The 16639-nt window shown below is 44.5% G+C and overlaps 1 protein-coding gene across 2 annotated transcripts in view; it reads left to right on the top strand.

Moving 5' to 3' along the window:
* The first annotated feature begins 5992 nt into the window (after window positions 1-5992).
* CNGA3 (cyclic nucleotide gated channel subunit alpha 3) overlaps window positions 5993-16639 on the top strand; it is a 45715-nt gene continuing 35068 nt past the window's right edge. The window contains exon 1 of one of the 2 annotated variants that reach the window (XM_023618611.2): window positions 5993-6243. The gene's annotated coding sequence lies outside the window, so the exon portion shown is untranslated. The remainder of the gene's footprint in view (window positions 6244-16639) is intronic. The other variant, XM_070236130.1, reaches the window with a different exon arrangement.

Below are 16639 nucleotides of genomic sequence, written 5' to 3'. Positions count from 1 at the left end.
CTAGCATTTACACCTTGTTGGAGCTGTTCTAATGGATGGCAGCCAAGGGATGGCAGAAAAGTTTACTGGTTTTCACAGGCCTGAGCTGCTCTGTGGCTGCTGGGCGAGCAGGAAGCTACCCTCATTATGCAGGTGGGGTTCATATACGCCACACAGGTGTGCAGAGAAAATGGGGGCACAAGTGTGACTAGGACACCTGGAGCTATGATGCTTGTGTCAGCAGGGTCACAGGAGACAAACCTGGGACATGGGTGCATAGGGAAGCAGAGGGAGTTGCAGCACTGGTGCAGGCGAGAGGGCTGCAACATTTAGTGTCCATGCTGAGAGAGCCGCAGGAAGGTGATCACCTGGTTGCGCTAGGGCAGGGACATCATCAAGGGAGTGGGTGTTCCAGGCATGTGGCTGGGGCAGAGCGCTATTGGACATTCTCACATCCTCATTGCTGACCAATGGTGTAGCCACCAGAAACAGCAGGACAGTCTCTTCCTGCTTCAGGGTCACTCCAGCATCCTCTACTGAGAAAGCTTAACATCGTGCTCACTATAAAGAAGTGTTTAAAATAATTCTGCAGAGCAGGTATTGAAGGGCAAATTTGGAGCTGAGAGGCAATGAATTGATAACTGACATAGCATGGTTGAAGAATGGGTTTTTCTAGGCAATCAAGTATTTGACCTACCCAATATTCTATTAGAGCTTCCTGGAATAAAAGGGAGAAGTGGGTACCTTTTTTTTTTTTTTTTTTTTTTAACAGATGACGAATCTAAGAACCACACGAACTTAATTGCTCAAAGTTATGGAAATTTTAAGTAAAATTGTCTAGACCTTACATCAAAATAAGCCCAATTGTATTAAAGAGTTAATATTAAGAATAAAAACATATAAAACCATCAAAAAGGAATAGACATCATATATGTAGTGGAGTTATGCATCATAGGCTTTCAATGAATTGAATGAATCTCAGTGGGAAATGTTTGCAAGTCTCTAGAATAAATATTACTGTAACTCAAATAAAAAGGCAACAAGACGGGGGGAAATATTTTCATCAAATAAACCAGGCAAAAGTCTCTGTAAGCATTGCATGAAAAGCCTCTGAAAATTGAAAGGAAAAACATCAACTTTAATGTAAATGGGTAAAGGACATGAATAGATGATTCACAAAGAGGAAATACAAGCAATAAACTGACATAAAACATTCAACTTTACTACCTTTTATTGAGATGCAAATCAAAACTGTAATGGGGTACAGTTTATGCATGAAATTTGAAAAATAAAATAGAATGCTGGAGAAAGAATGATGGAAGTACTAAATGATTGATAGCAATAGAAATTGCTAAAACTGCTCTTGAATTCAAATGTTCACATCTCTGGAATAATCCTACTTTGGGAATATAACCTAAGGAAATAATTACAAAACATAGGAAAAGGTTCTATGCAGGTGTTTATGGCAGTCATTTAAAGGACTGGAAAATGGGAAATAGTTTAAATGTATGTAAAAAGGTCAATAATAGTGTAAATCATTCTATTAATTATGTAATTTACTTGGCCATGATCATGGCCATTGATAAACAACTTGGTCATGACCAAAAATCATTGGAAACCAATGCAACAAGATGGATTATTTCTCAAGATATAACGCATAATTAAAAGCAGAATAACAAAGTTGTATTTACATATCATTATCACTATGAAAGAGAATGATACATGTATGTGAAGAAAAACTAGAAAGTAACATAAAATGTAGAATTGTTCTATTAAATTGATTTTTAAAGTTATATTATTAAGATAATATTGCTTGTGCAACACTTTTTCTAAATGAAGCAACTAAAATGAAAATATCCAGGTATGTCGACAAGAGCAGAGCTGGACAGGCTCACCTCTTTTCTATATGATCTACTTCTATTAAGTGGCATTATTTCTCATTAGCTTTAGGCCAGTTTTTGTGGAGACACATCATATTGAATGAGATTTGCTAAGCCATGTCTCTCTTCCTGTATGTGGGTACTTGGACCTTTGTGCAGAATCTTACACTTGTTCCTGTTACATTTTTTCTTGGTCTATGTATTCAGCCCATCATTAAAAGCTCTCAAGATTTTTCAGATCCTTATTTACACCCCTTATTTGCCAAGTTTCCTGAGTGTATGTTAATTATACATTCTATCGATATTCAAATATACAGGAGACCGTATGTTTACTCAAGCCCTTGATGAAAATGCTGACCTGGGCAGCGCTGAGCCCCAGGGCCTGCCACATCTATTAATGAGCACCTTTCATGCCATTCATGTTATAATGCGCTAAAATAGCCTTGCATCCGGTACACATTTGCCAGCTTTAACAATTAGCCAAAGGGATCGTCCTGCTTTTGTGGGTAGAAAACGAAGGCTTTAGGCTTAGGGGAAACTCAGGTTACTTTCCTGGGCCAGGACCAGGCTCATGCCCTCACTGCTCAGTATCTGTCACCTGGGCCCTTTCTCCAGCTGATACTACCCCCTACTGCCATGGCATCCATATCATCCCACCCTCACTGGTCTCCAGGATCATCAAGTGCTCTTCTCGAGCTTTCTTATCAGACTCTTTTATTCTTTTTCTACACTCTACAGCCTGGAGTTACCTGCATTTTAAAAGGGATCAAAGATTGAAAATAGCAGGATGAAGTTCTGATGGTGGAATTTCAGGCACTGATGGTCAGATGAGGAGATATGGGTGGAGTGGGAAGGCTGACACTGGGGCCTTACAGGCAGCCCCACACGTCCCCTGCCTGCAAGGCTGACCTGAAAGAGCACATCCAGGGGGCACAGCAGACTAGACACCACAGTCCTCCTCAGGCTTTTAACGATACTTGGATGGAATTTATAACTCTTCAAGTCTCATTAATTTAATTTTATTTTCCTTCTATTCTTCCAACCGCTTGGTAGGTAAGGGAAGCAGATTCCATCATCTTCGTTGTCTGAGAAGGAAGCAGGCAAAGTGGGCCTTAAAAACTGAAAACGACTGCTTCCCCCCACCCCAGGGCCTCCTTGCCCTAGACGGCTTTGCACTGACTGAGAGAATTCCTGCTGGCGAAATTGATGCATCATTGCTTCTCATGTGAACCTTGCCTGCCTCTGCGTAAGTGTTTTATTTCCAAAAAGCCATTCCTACAAATTGCCTTATCATTTGCCAAGGATCTAGACCATCTGCCAGAGCAGGCCCACTCCCCACCCCCTTACTGATAACTGGGCTTATCTGCTTGCGTTTCTGCTTATCATCTGCTAGTCTGGTTTATCCCCTTATCAGATTGTGTGTTCTTTAACACGCTGGACACCATATGGTCCCAGCAGAAGTAGCTGTCTTGCTGCCCACCTGTGGGCACAATTTGTGTGCCTTTCAGCCCTAACCTATAAATATCAAGTCCCCAGTACATCTGAAATTTGTTTGCACTGGGCAGATTTTACATCGTTAGAATAGCAAAAATTTAGTTCTTCTCCCCAATTTTTGAAATCAAAATGTATACTATGCACTGAGAATAAATAACAAATTATATATTTACACAGTGAAACTGAAAGAACTATGACTACAAGCAGCAACATCACTGAATCTTAATGTTGATTGGGGGGGAAAAAACCCGCAAATGCCAGAATACTATGTAGACCACAATGACATTTTCTAAATTCTATAAACAAATAAAACTACATATCCCTGAGGAGTCCCCTAAACCGCACCTGTGCCTACTCATGCTCGGACTCAATCCCTCTGGGCATGGCTAGTATTTGTCCTTTCATTTCTCTGGCACTGAAATCACAGGTGGGTAGAAGTGGTCTCGCCAGATTCCCTGGATCCAGCCTTCCTCAGCTGCTAGTGATAGGATGCCACCCTTTTCCCTACAGACACTTCCTCATTTCCTTAGAGAGTCTAGACTGAGGCTGAAGTAACCTAGTCCTCTCCCCGCCCCTCCCAATCTCACCTGCCCCATCAGAATGAGAGATGGTGTCTTTTCTGTAGCTGCCTTCCTACTGTGGTCTCCCTATTCTGGAACAAAGCTTTTGGTTTCTGAGGATCCCTCTCCTGGGTCTCTTGGTGCCATGGACCCGTTAGGACATCCCACTCACTTGTCTGGGATTGTCTAGTGCTGATTGTGTCCTTCATCTTGACAAAGGATTGCTGTCCCTTCCACACTGTGCCACACACACACACACACATGAGGTACATAGTTGTGCCTCAGATGAAGCTTGAGCAACAGGACAGGTCCCCATAGGCCACCGCAAGCAGTGAGTCTTCGGGCAAATCTGAACCCTCCATCCTGGCAGCCCAGGATCTTTCTGCTGGATGCCTTTGGCAGGCAAATTCACAGATATATCCCATCCAGGCTCTTTCTGCTCATTTCCTGGCTCAGTTCATCTGTTTCCACCTTTCAGGTACTGAAAGTTCTTCAGTGGTAACCTCTGCCACACACATCATTTCCTAAGGGCCGATTACGTCCTGACGCCCGATCCTGTACTGGATGCTCTATCTCATTTCGTCAGACTCAGTGCACTTCTCCAGTTCATGGTTAATTTGTAAGGTCTTCTTTCTCCCCTCAGATCTTAGAAATAGTCTGCATTTCAAAAACAAAGTCCAAAGAGATTTTTCATTTTTAGGATCATGCATTAAAATTGTCTCATGATAACCACTACTTCCTCCAAAATCAGTATTTCAAGATTCTATTAAAGCTCTGAAATGTTTCTGGACAACAGAGGATAACCATCTGCTTCCAGTCTTCCCTGAGGACAAGCTAACAAGAAACAGCTTTAACTTGTAGCATAAATTACAGGAATTAGAGGAAATAAAGCATTTCCTGACAATGAGGGCTGTAAAAAAAATTGCACAGGGTAACTGAGGTATGTTGGAGATTCTCCGGATTAAGGATACTGAAAGTCTTGATGAAGCATAACCTCGTGAATTATATTTTCTCTTGTGTTAAATTCACTTCAGGTGTCTTTCAGAAGTCCAAATGATAAAACAAGAACTCTGCTCTCCTCCAACTTCTGTGACTTCAGCTTTGTTTTGCTGATTCACCACTTCCACTTATTTGTTTTCCTACGACCAGAATCCCTTGAACCTGAGCAATTAAGCCCAACTTTTCTTTGGAGGAAATATTTCTAGTTTTGCTTCCCTTCTTTAAGACGAGTGTGTGTGCATGTGTGCGTGTGTGTGCACGTATGCGCCATTCTAACTCTTTATTTTTCGAGTGAATACTAAACACTTCAACTCTCCCTTCAAGTGTTGCGTGAACTCGAAAACTTAAGCCTGCTACAGACATTCTGCCTCACGGATAGATAATTTAACAGGTACGTTCAGGAAATGTCATGAGTTACAAGTCCTCGGAAAAGCCTCTGGTTTTCAGGTGGCTGTGGGATCTGCTCCTGCAGAGTTTCCTCCATAAGAGTGTCAGTTATGGGAACCCGGAATCCAGGAGACTTCCAGCCCTTGTCCCAGACGAGAAGGCTGGATTCCTCCTGGGACCTGCTCCTGGGATCCAGAACCAGAGCGTGAGGGGGAGGTGAGATTAGGTCTTCATTCCTGATGGAGATATGTCCTTAGACATACACCATATCTGGGGGGAGTGAGTTTCCAGAAATGTGGAGGCTTTGTTAAATAAAATTATTTTCTCCAAAAAGAGTTTAAGCTCCTTTGGCTTCCATAGAGGGCAATGAATGCCAGATGGATTGGTGGGTTTTAATTTTTAGTTCAGGGAATCTGGTGTTGTCTGGTGTAATAGGAGAAAATAAAAACTCTGCAAGGAGAATACACAACAGCCCCAAGAGGGGTTTGTTTTAGAAACAAATCTCCCTAACATTTCTATATTTCCACCTTTAAACTTCCAACTGCCGGATCTCCGCTGTGTCTTCATCCAGTGTGGATTACATCGCTGGTAAAACATCCCAGGAAAGAGTCCAAGGTGGCCGCCCGCGGTCAGGAGACAGCCCTGAGCTGACAGAGGGACTTTCCTGCTGTCTTGTTCCTGGCTCGCCCCCTCTTCCCTTGGAGGGGATGGTGATATGAAAGAGTGCCTTCTGCCTCTTCCGGGACCGCCTTTGAGGCTCCAGAGCCTCACCTGACTTTCCCAGAGAGAGGGAGGCAACAGGCTCCTTCCGCCGTCCGCAGAGGGTCCTGGGGCCGGAGCGTGGGGGAGGGAGCGAGGCCGGAGCCGCTACCCAGAACCCGGAGGGAGCGAGGAGAAGCTCTGCCAGACGGAGGCGCGCCGCAGAGAGCTCACACTTTGGCGGGGTAAGGATTTTAGGGGTTCTTGAGCTAGGAGTTCTTGGGGCGCTGGGAAGTGTGCTGGGGACACAGACTCCAGCCGGGAGGTGGATTTAAAAAGTACCAGCACGGAGTGGGGCCTCGGAGCCCAAGGACGCGCGCGGCGCTGTCCGCAGCTCCCGGTGCTGAAACGGGCCGCGGCGCGGCCGGAGAGAAACGGGCAGAAAGTAAGCGCCAGCTGTGGCTTCTTCTCCCAACCCCGGCACACACACACACTCCCCCTCCAGCTGGGATCAAAGGACAAGAAGCTGTCACCTGTGCCCCCCAAGTCTATCGCACCTCTTTTTACTCACGTCTCGCAGCCGCGCTGGGCCGACCCGGGCTGAGCCGTCGGGGCAGGAGACAGGAGCCGGGCTAACTCCCGCTGGGGAGGGAAAGGGGGTCCAGCTGCGACACCACCCCAGGACACCTCCCCAAGACACCTTGTACCCAGAGGCCGCATCCCGCTTCTCCAGGGCCGACCTTCCGGGAAGGGGCTTCTTGGCCGCCTCACGGCCCCCGCTCCAGGTTGGGGACCCGCGCAGAGTCTCCCCCGGTCCACGCCGCGCGTGGGGAGGTTGTGTCCGCAGCTTGGGGGCAGCGAGATCCAAGGAGAGCAGCGGATTGGGGTCAGGGGACTGCCTCCGCCAGACCCTACTCTGCCTTGGGGAGCCAAAGAGACAGGTGGGCTGAGGAGGAGGCGGGGAATTGAAATTCTTAGGGGAGTGAGCAGTCACTTTTTTTTAATGATAAAATCATAACCCGCGATCTTGGCCTCGAGCGGCCTCGGGACTTAGTGCTCATGTAGCAGAACAGGGGGCGGCGGGCCCTCTGATCCTTTGCAATCCCCTAACCAGATAACCATACCAGCTCTCTGTGCTTGGGTTACTCTCCCCAGCTCAGCCCACACCCCAACTCCTGGCGCCCGGAGGGGGCGGAGTCCGCCGGCGAGGCGCTGGGGCCTCCGGGACGAAGGCTGGGGCTGGGGGAGAGGGGCCACGGAGGGACTGTTTCACTTTTCTCCCCTGGTAATTCCCCAATTCACAGCTGCCATATTTTACGCCGTCAGGGAGATTTTAAACTTTGTCACTCTGAAGCAGGTATCTACAGCTAGACGCGGCGTAAGGCCGAGGATGAAGGGGGCGAGAGCAAAGCGGACCAAGAGCCCGCGGCCGGGCCTCCTTGGCTGCGAACGGGGTGCTTCGGACACTCAGTCCGCTTGCCCAGGACCCTCCGCGCAAGGCGGCCCCGCGGGTGCAAACTCTGGGCTGGAAACCCGACAACCAGACTGTGGACGCTCTACACCAAGTCTTCCAGAATCCGGGGTCAGCGGCACAGTCCTTAGCACCCCAATCCCTTAGGCAATGGCCCCCCACCTGGCTTCAGGCTCCATCCCGGAGTGGGCAGCCCAGATCCCTAACTTTCTCTGTGGACTGTCCGTCAGCACCCCCACCCCACCCCCGCACACACACACACTCACACACCCACACTTTCATTCATAAAAACGAGCAACAATATCGTTGTCTGGCGATGGGCTCACATACTTCCTAAGTGAGAAATAGTTGGAGGCGGCAGTGGAAAGTTGGGCCGGGAGAGGGGAGGGGCCCCTTATTACTGTCGCTCTCCAAACCAGGTCTTGTATGCCAAAGTCCCGGATTCCGCCAAGTCAGGGAACCCAGCTGGGACTCCACTGCGCTAGTGGGACCTCCTTTGGTGGGGCTGGGGGCGGGGAAGACATGAACTCCCCTTACTTCATATAAATGCCCAAGCGCACACACTTCCCCTTCAGCCTCTGTTCAGTCATGTATGGGGTCCTCGTTGGGCGGCAGAAGGTGGAAGGTGGCTCCCTGTGTAACTGGCTGGTCAGCGCAAGAGCTCAGTCACTTTCGCTGGGACTTGGGGCGGGGCTGCGTGTGCCCCTTGCCTTTGATGCACCTGTTTTTCTGCCTCTTCTGTCCTCATTCACTATCTGCCAGCGGTCGCTGTGTCTGGTTAATAATGGGGTTGCCATAGAGACCAATCCCCCGTCGCCATGACACCCAGGAGGTAAACATTGGAAGCTGCAAAGGCTCTTTGCTAGCTCCCTGGCTGCGTGCGGGTTTCCTGCGGGAGTCGGGAGGGACGGCAGTAACCAGGCTCTGCGACCCACTTCCTACCCCCCAGCGGCCTGGTCATCTGAAACCCTCTCTAATCCCTGCCACGGGGGCCTCCTGACTGAGAGGTGTCAAGCTTTTTCCTCCATCCCCCAACTGCATACACTGGGACCAGGGGGTAAATGTTCTCCCTCTGACCTAATTCATGTAGGCTGCACACTCCCTACTCCTGAGTACAAATCACAGACCACCTTCTTTGGGGGAAACAGAACCAAACAGACACAGTCCCTGCCCTTTGGACATCACCCTGTAGTGTGAGAGACAAGCCCTTACAGCCCCTGTCAGCAGGCCTGTGCCCTGGGCTGAAACAGAAGTGATAACAGTGCCCTGGGGTAGAGAGAGGAGGGAGAGACTGACCCCTGGTCAGGGAGGGCGTCCCAGGGGAGGTCATATTGGAGTGAAAATTGAAGTATGAAGGGAATTTCAACTGGTGAGCAAGAGAGGAAACCTCTCTCTAGGCAGATGGACTAACCGAAGCAACGACGTGTGGCTTGGTCAGAAGAGGATAGGCTTTACTGTGGTAACATATAGACTCGGAATATCTCCATGGCTTAGCCCACTGCTTATGCAGTGCCTGAGGTTATGAGGCACTGGGGGACCCTGCATTGTGGGAGGAATCCTCTAGCCAGAGTCGGCCCCACCTGGCCTGGAAGGGAGACTGGCATGTACAGGAAGCACAGGGCGAGCTTTGGTGAGCAGACGCTGCCAATAGGTGAGGCGAGAAAATTCACGGCACACTTAAAGGAAAAGTGAGTAATTTGGTTTAAATGGATCGTCCCCTTGAGGCTGATACGGTCCAGGTTACGAAAAGTCTTGAGTGTCAGGCTAAGACTGTATGCTGAACAAAATAGGCAACTCCTGAAAGTTTCTGAGTGACATGATTAAAACTACCTTTTAGAAAGATGCTGGTGTCAGTGTGGAAGATTCATTTATTGAGCACCTCCTAAGTGCCAGGCCTTGGATGGGTTGCAGAGGCAAGACTGAAGATGGGAGATGAGCAAAGGGAATTATATCAACAATCCTGGGGAGGGGGACAACCCTCGGACAAAGATGGGAGCAGAACTTGAGGAGGCCAGGAGCTGCCTCTGGCTTGTTCACTACCATACCCACCTGCCTGGTAGAGCCCCGGCATGTGCTGAGTGCTCAGTCCACTTCTGACTTAGTGAATGAAGGAGTGAAAGGAGACAGAGGGGACAGGTCGTTGGTGGTGTAACAGAAGGCTTGGTGACGTTGGATCTGCGGATGTGAGGGAGAGGGAGGAGTGACAGCATGACGAGTCTCAGCTGCGTGATCAGCTGGCTCCAGGTGTCATGCATAGCGTTAACCAGGACAGGGGCTTGGGAGAGGAAGAGTGTATTTGGGAGTAGTTGGGGTGGTGCCGCTCCAGTTAGTTTGGTACCAAGAAAAACTCTTCCCTGGATATGCTGCATCCTCACACTGCCTGCGCCCTGGACCTCATCTGACCCCAGAGCGTTTCTTTTGTCCTCCTTTGCAGGACTCCACACATTTCATCTTGTATTATAGTAATGCAGCGTAGGGGGTTAAACTCAAACACACTTTTGTTCCCCGGTTCTGCCACTGGGTGACTTTGAATAAGTTATCTAACCATTCTGAGTCTCAGTTTCTTTACATGTAAATTGGAAGTAGTAGTTATAATACCTGTTCAGTGGGTTCTCGGGAGGAGTAAATGAAGTAACTGGTGTGAATTCCTTAGCATAGTGCCTGACATGGCAAGTGCTCAAAGTTAGATACAGCCATCTTATCATTTCCTGTGATGACAGTATATTACTTTTATAGTCACATCCCCGAAGTTAATTAAGATAAAAAACACTTTACCTCTTGTGCCTGCAACTAGGCTTGGTGAAACAGGTCTTTGGGGGAAAAAAGGAGGTCCCCTGACTGTCCTTCTTGGCTCTAGGTGTGTGTGTGTGTGTGTGTATCAGGGGTTGGGGGTGGGGGAACTGATGGAGTTCTGGGTTAAGCATCTATACCACAGGCTACAGAGATCTGGGATCTCCAGCTCTAGCAACATCTGGAAAGCAGTTTCATCCTTTGGAATCTCAACCTGAGCAGCTGAATCTTATTGCAAAACAATTATTTTGAAACTGAGTACACTTAGCAAGGAGGAAACCAGAGTCCCACTAATTCTGAGTCATCTCCGCAGCAGACCAAGACACTTTCTAGGCATGAGATAGGCCTCTGTCTGGTGGTTGAATAACATAATTGATAACCTTGTTACAATTTCAGTGCATTCTCTTTCACCCCAAATCTCTTCCTGTTCCTGGGAACAGTGTTAATTTTTCTTCTCAGGCCGGAATTGAAAATCTGCAGCTGGCAATATGCAAGCTTCCCTTTGCTTTGCTGGTGTTATAAAAATGTGTCGAGTTCAGAAGAGGGAGAACTCTACCTCACAGCCATTCAGAGGTTTCCTTGGGAAACAAGACTCAACTCTTCTAACTCAGCGTCCTTCTCTTTCTCTTGGTTCAGGGACATTCCTGGGTTTGCCCGGGCTCCAAAGAAAAGGGAGGGGGGATTCTGACCTCCACGTCCTCTCATCACCTGGAGGCTCAAGCCTGAGCACAACCGGACACGCTCTCGTGCTCTAAGACCTGAGCTGCCCTCTTGAATCTTTCTTGGGCAGATGAAAGAAGCTTTGATACTTACTGGTCCCAGAAATTGGCCTTGTTTCTTGAGAGGCAGGGGATTAAGCCTGCCGGCTCTACAATTAGATAGCCTTCTATAGTCCTGGCTGTGTGAACTGTGTACCTTGTTTTGCTCATCTATAAAATAAGGATAATAATAGCACCTACCTCACGGGATTATTGTGAGGATTAAATAAATTAATTCGTGTAGAGCAGTGCCTGGAATAGTGTAAGCCTTCAAAAATGTGATGATGATGATGATGATGATGATTATCATTATTGTGATAGTTTGACATCTCTCCCCTTTATTACATTTATATTTTGTGAGTTCCTTGTAGCAGACACTGTGAATTTTGCATTTTGAAAGTGTTTTGGTTTTAGATTTAACATTACTTCTTTTTTTATATATAATTCACTTGCTATAAAAGGCATCCATTTAAAGTATACATTTCAGTGATTTTTAGTATATTCTCAGTTGTGCAACCATCACCACAACATAAGTTTAAAACTTTTCAACACCTGCAAAGAAATCCTGTAGCCATTAGCAGTCATTCTTTTCTCTGACTTTCCCCCACCTCTCACCCCTGGCAACCACTAATCTACTTTCTGTCTTTATGGATTTGCCTGTTCTGGACATTTCATATAAATGGAATCATGCAATATGTGGCCTTTTCTGTCTGGCTTCTTCTACTTAGAGTGTTTTCAAGGTTTATCCATGTGTTGTAGCATGTATCAATATTTTATTCTTTTTTGTTGCCTAATAATATTCCATACAAATAACATTCCATTATGTAGATATACCACATTTTGCTTATCCAGTTATTAATTGATAGACATTTAGGTTCTTTCCCCTTTTTTGGCTATTGTGAATAATGCTGCTATGAATATTCATGTACAAACTGTCGTGTGGATGGATGTTTTTATTTCTCTCAGGTATATATGCACTTAGGAGTGGAATTCTTGGGTCATATGGTAACTCTATGTTTAGCATTTTGAGGATCTTTCCAACTGTTTCCCAAAGTGGCTACACCATTTACATTCCCACCAATAGTATATGAGGATTCCAGTTTCTCCACATCCTTACCAACACTTCTTCTTATCTGGTTATTTTATTATAACCGTTGTAGATAGTACGCAGTGGTATGTCACCATGATTTTGATTTGCATTCCCCCATGACTAAATATATTAAGGATTTTTTCATGTGCTTGTTGAACATTTGTATATCTTTTTTCAGACAAATGTCTATTCAAATCCTTTGCCCATTATTTAATGAAGTTACTTGTCTTTCTATTATTGAGCTGTAAAAGAGTTCCTTATATATTCTAAATACAAGTCCCTTACCAGTATATGATTTTAAATTATTTTCTTCCATTCTCTGGGTGGCGTTTTTACTTTCTTGATGGTATCATTTGACGCAAAGGTTTTTTATTTTGATGAAGTCTAATCTATTTTTTCTTTTGTTACTTGTGCTTTTGGTGTCAAATCTAAGAAATCATTGCCTAATCCAAGATCATGAAGATTTATTTCTATGTTTTCTTCTAGGAAATTTATAGTTTTAGCCTTTACATTTAAGTCTGTGATCCATTTTGAGTTAATTTTTGTGCATGGTGTGTATTCTTTTGCATGTGGATATCCAGTTGTCCCAGCAAAATTTGTTGAAGAGAATATTTATTCTTTCCCCTACCGAATTATCTTGTTACCATTGTCAAAAATCGATTGATCATAAATGTGAGGGCTTATTTCTGGACTCTCAATCCTATTCCATTGACTTATCTCTTATTCTTACATCAGCATCACACTATCTTGATTACCGTAGCTTTGTAATAGGTTTTAAAATCAGAAAGTGTGAGTCCTCCAACTTTGTTCTTCTTTTTCAAAATTTCAAGATTGTTTTAGCTATTCTGGGTCCCTTGAATTTCCATGTAAATTTTAGGATCAGCCTGTCAATTTCTGCAAAAATTCCAGCAGGAATTTTGATAAAGATTGCATTAATCTGTAGATTAGTTTGGGGAGTATTGCCATCTTAACAATATTAATTCTTCCAATCTATGAGCAGGAGATATCTTTCCATTTATTTGTATCTTCTTTAATTTCTTTCAACAATGTTTTATAGTTTTCAGTGTACAAAATCTTCCATTTCCTTGGTTAAATTTATTTCTAGGTATTTTATTCTTTTTGCTGCTATTAAAACTGGGATTTTTTTTTCATTTTCTTACTATTTATTACTGGTGTGTGGAAATACAGTTGATTTTTTTTATGCTGATCTTGTATCCTGCCACAATTCTAAACTCGTTCATTAATTCTAATAGTTTTTTAGTGGATTCCTTAAGGTTTTCTATATACTAGATCATGTCATCTGCAAATAGAGATAGCTTTACTTCTTCTTTTCCCATCTGAATCTTTTTATTTTTCTTGCCTAATCGCTCTGGCTAGTAGTACAATGTTGCATAGAGGTGATAAGAGTGGACCTCTTTGTCTTGTTTCTGATCTTAGGGGGAAAGCCTTCAGTCTTTTCACCATTAAGTATCATGTTAGCTGTAGTTTTGTCATAGATGCCCTTTATTAGGTTGAGGAAGTTCCCTTTTAGTCCTAGTTTGTTGATTGTTTTTATCATGAAACCATGCTGAGTTCTGTCAATTGCTTCCGTGTCCACCGAGATGATCGTGTGGTTTTCACCCTTTGTTCTAATTAATATGGTGTATTACACTGATTGACTTTAGATGTTACAATAACCTTGCATTCCTTGAAAAAATATCACTTGGTCATGGTGTAAAATCCTTTCTATACCTTGCTGGATTTGGTTTGTTAGTATTTTGTTGGGGATCTTTGCATATTAATATAATTTTCAAAGTGCTCTCTCACATAAGTTCTGGTATTCCAGTAGTTTTTACTTATATTGTATCATGTCCGGAGAATATTAACATTATATAGTTTTTTCCTTTCCCATTTTTTAATCTCAGGAGTATTTTCATTTCCTCCACATAGGATCACATTCACACACAAAATATGAGAGGACCATCAGGTACAACATTTGCACTGTAGAATTTTGTCCCATCGTGGAACTTCTGGAATGGAAGGACCTTTAACTATTAGTTGGACCTTCGTTTTCAACTTTGTTCCACAGAGTTCCCTAGGGTGTTCTGTACACGTTTTAAGGGAGTTTTTTAAATATATATTTAAATATCTGAAAAACCCAAATAAAGACAGCATTGACACATATCCCATACCACACATTAATCATCAAAATTAACTTGTGTCTCACTGAATCTCTTTATAAAAGTTATCAAATGCACTTAAATAAAATATACAAGTGAATGTTTTATGCAGTGGGTTTCTGTGGAAGATTTCATTTGCAATAAGTCCATGTCCATCATTGGATGAAGAAACTCAAGTGCTGGTTCACTTGCCCAAATTGGAGGCTGAGCTGAGAAGAGAATCCAGCTCTTCTTTCTCTCACTACAGTGCCCTCGACCACCCATATTGTCTTTCCAATGTTGTTTGTCTCAAACAAAAGATATTTTACTCAGGGTTTTCCCCGTACATAAGCCTAGGATGGCTTGAAAACACACACCCGTCATCAGTGGGCATAGTTATGCCTGTTTTGCTCCTTGTGTTTGCTCTGTGAGCTGCCTCTCAGCTCTTGGAGTGAGTAAGTGACTTAGCGTTGGATGTTTTCCCTCTACCTTGCAGTGCTCAGATGGGACAGGGGAAGAAGGGAAAGGAGATTAGAAGTGGGTTTTAGAAAAAAGTTCCAAGGCATGTGGACCTTATGGGAGTTATTGACTTATCTTTAGAGTTTAATTTGACAAAGTGAACCTGTCCAACCTCATATGTACTGAGAATTTGTTGAGTGCTTTTGCCCAGAGTGATGCTGTGAAAGTTGAGTTGTGGAGGACAGAAATGGAAGAAACCCAGAGAGATATTCCTTTTGAGAAGATCAAAGACCCCCAGTGGTAAAACTGATTCGTTTCAGCAGCAGAAAATGGAGGCCTGGGTCAAGCATGCCTGTCCGTCAAGACAGGGGACTCTCCCGGGCCGGCCCGGTGGCTGAGTGGTTGGGTTCGCGTGCTCTGCTTCGGCAGCCCAGTGTTTCTCTGGTTCGGATCCTGGGCACGGACATGGGCACTGCTCTTCAGGCCACGGTGAGGCGGTGTCCCACATGCCACAACTAGAAGGACCCACAACTAAAGAAAAAAAAAAAAAATATATATATATATATATATACACACACACACACACACACACACAACTATGTATTGGGAGGATTTGGGGGAGAAAAAGCAGAAAAAATAAATAAATAAATAAAATAAAATAAAAAATTTAAAAAGACAGGGGGCTCTCCCCTGGTTGGGGTTTTGGTTTGTTTGGCATGGCTTTGTGTCCAGACTTGGTGCCTCACTAATGGGACCTGCCAGCCCCTGACTGAATAGGAGTCATAACCAAGGACAGTGATAATTCAGAAAGGCCTCCAGTGGGCTTGAGGAGCATGCATATTGGGCTGTAGGCACCTCTCTGTTGCCTAAGCTACATTCAGGGCTCAGAAAATGATAATGTTTCAAATGACCCAAATTGAACCAGGACTGGTTTTCATGTTTAAGCCATAATAAAAAAAGAAGATAGAGCATAGACAATACTCTTTTTAGTATAAAGAGTTAGTCATCATGAGTGGGACCAAAACTTTTTTCCAGAAGCACATTTTAGTTTAGAGCAAATGGCTTCACATATTTTGATCTCCTTTGTTGTCACTTGCTCTCTCCCTCATAAATTCTCCGTTTTGAAGCAGGATAGAAATGTGCACTGTGACTCATTCATGGGAGCGTTGTGGAGGTCAGATGAGTTAACACACATTTAAAGCTATTAGAACAGTACCAGGCAAAGAGTAAATGCTCAGTGAATATACTGTTGTTATTATCAGTATCATCATTACAATTACCTGTCCCTCCTCCATTTATGCCACCTACTTTTTATTGCCTGCCATTTGTATATGCTGGGTGTTTGGGAGGATAAAATATTTTTTAAGTGGAAGGAAATGCTTCTTGCCTTCAAGGCTTTTGGAGTTAATAAAGGAATGAGAAAAGTACAAGAATAACTGGAATGCAGGTGAGCTGTGATAGAGTCCTGGTCTTCCTAGGTGTCCAGGCCAAGAATAATGAGAGAGGATTAAAGATATGCACCAGAGCACAAAAATCACAGTTAAATCCTGGAAGGTGCTACATGGCCGATGCGTGCTAAATGTTGAATAATGTTAAAGAAAAACTGTGATTGCTCCTCACCTGGGAAGCCTCCTCTGACCTCAGTAGCCCCTGAAGCAGAGTTAGTCCGCCACTATCCACATTGCTCCCCATCATGCCTCTATCTGTGTTTCAGCACCTCTCTATCCTACCCACTGTTTATGTGCCTGGTTCCCCCATGCAATTTTGTGCTTTCAAAGGCAGGGACCTATCTCCTTCATCTTCATAATCCTCAGGGCCAGGTACAATATCTGCGACATTGAAGGAGCCAATAAGTGTGTCGGGGAGAAGAAAACATATTGGATTTAGTAATGTTGTAAAGAAAATGAGAATTGTCTGATATGGTATGTTCTTAAT

The sequence above is a fragment of the Equus caballus genome, chromosome 15 (genome assembly GCF_041296265.1).
Source record: "Equus caballus isolate H_3958 breed thoroughbred chromosome 15, TB-T2T, whole genome shotgun sequence".
Classification (NCBI taxonomy): domain Eukaryota; kingdom Metazoa; phylum Chordata; class Mammalia; order Perissodactyla; family Equidae; genus Equus; species Equus caballus.
This window is presented reverse-complemented; position numbering and strand designations above follow the sequence as displayed.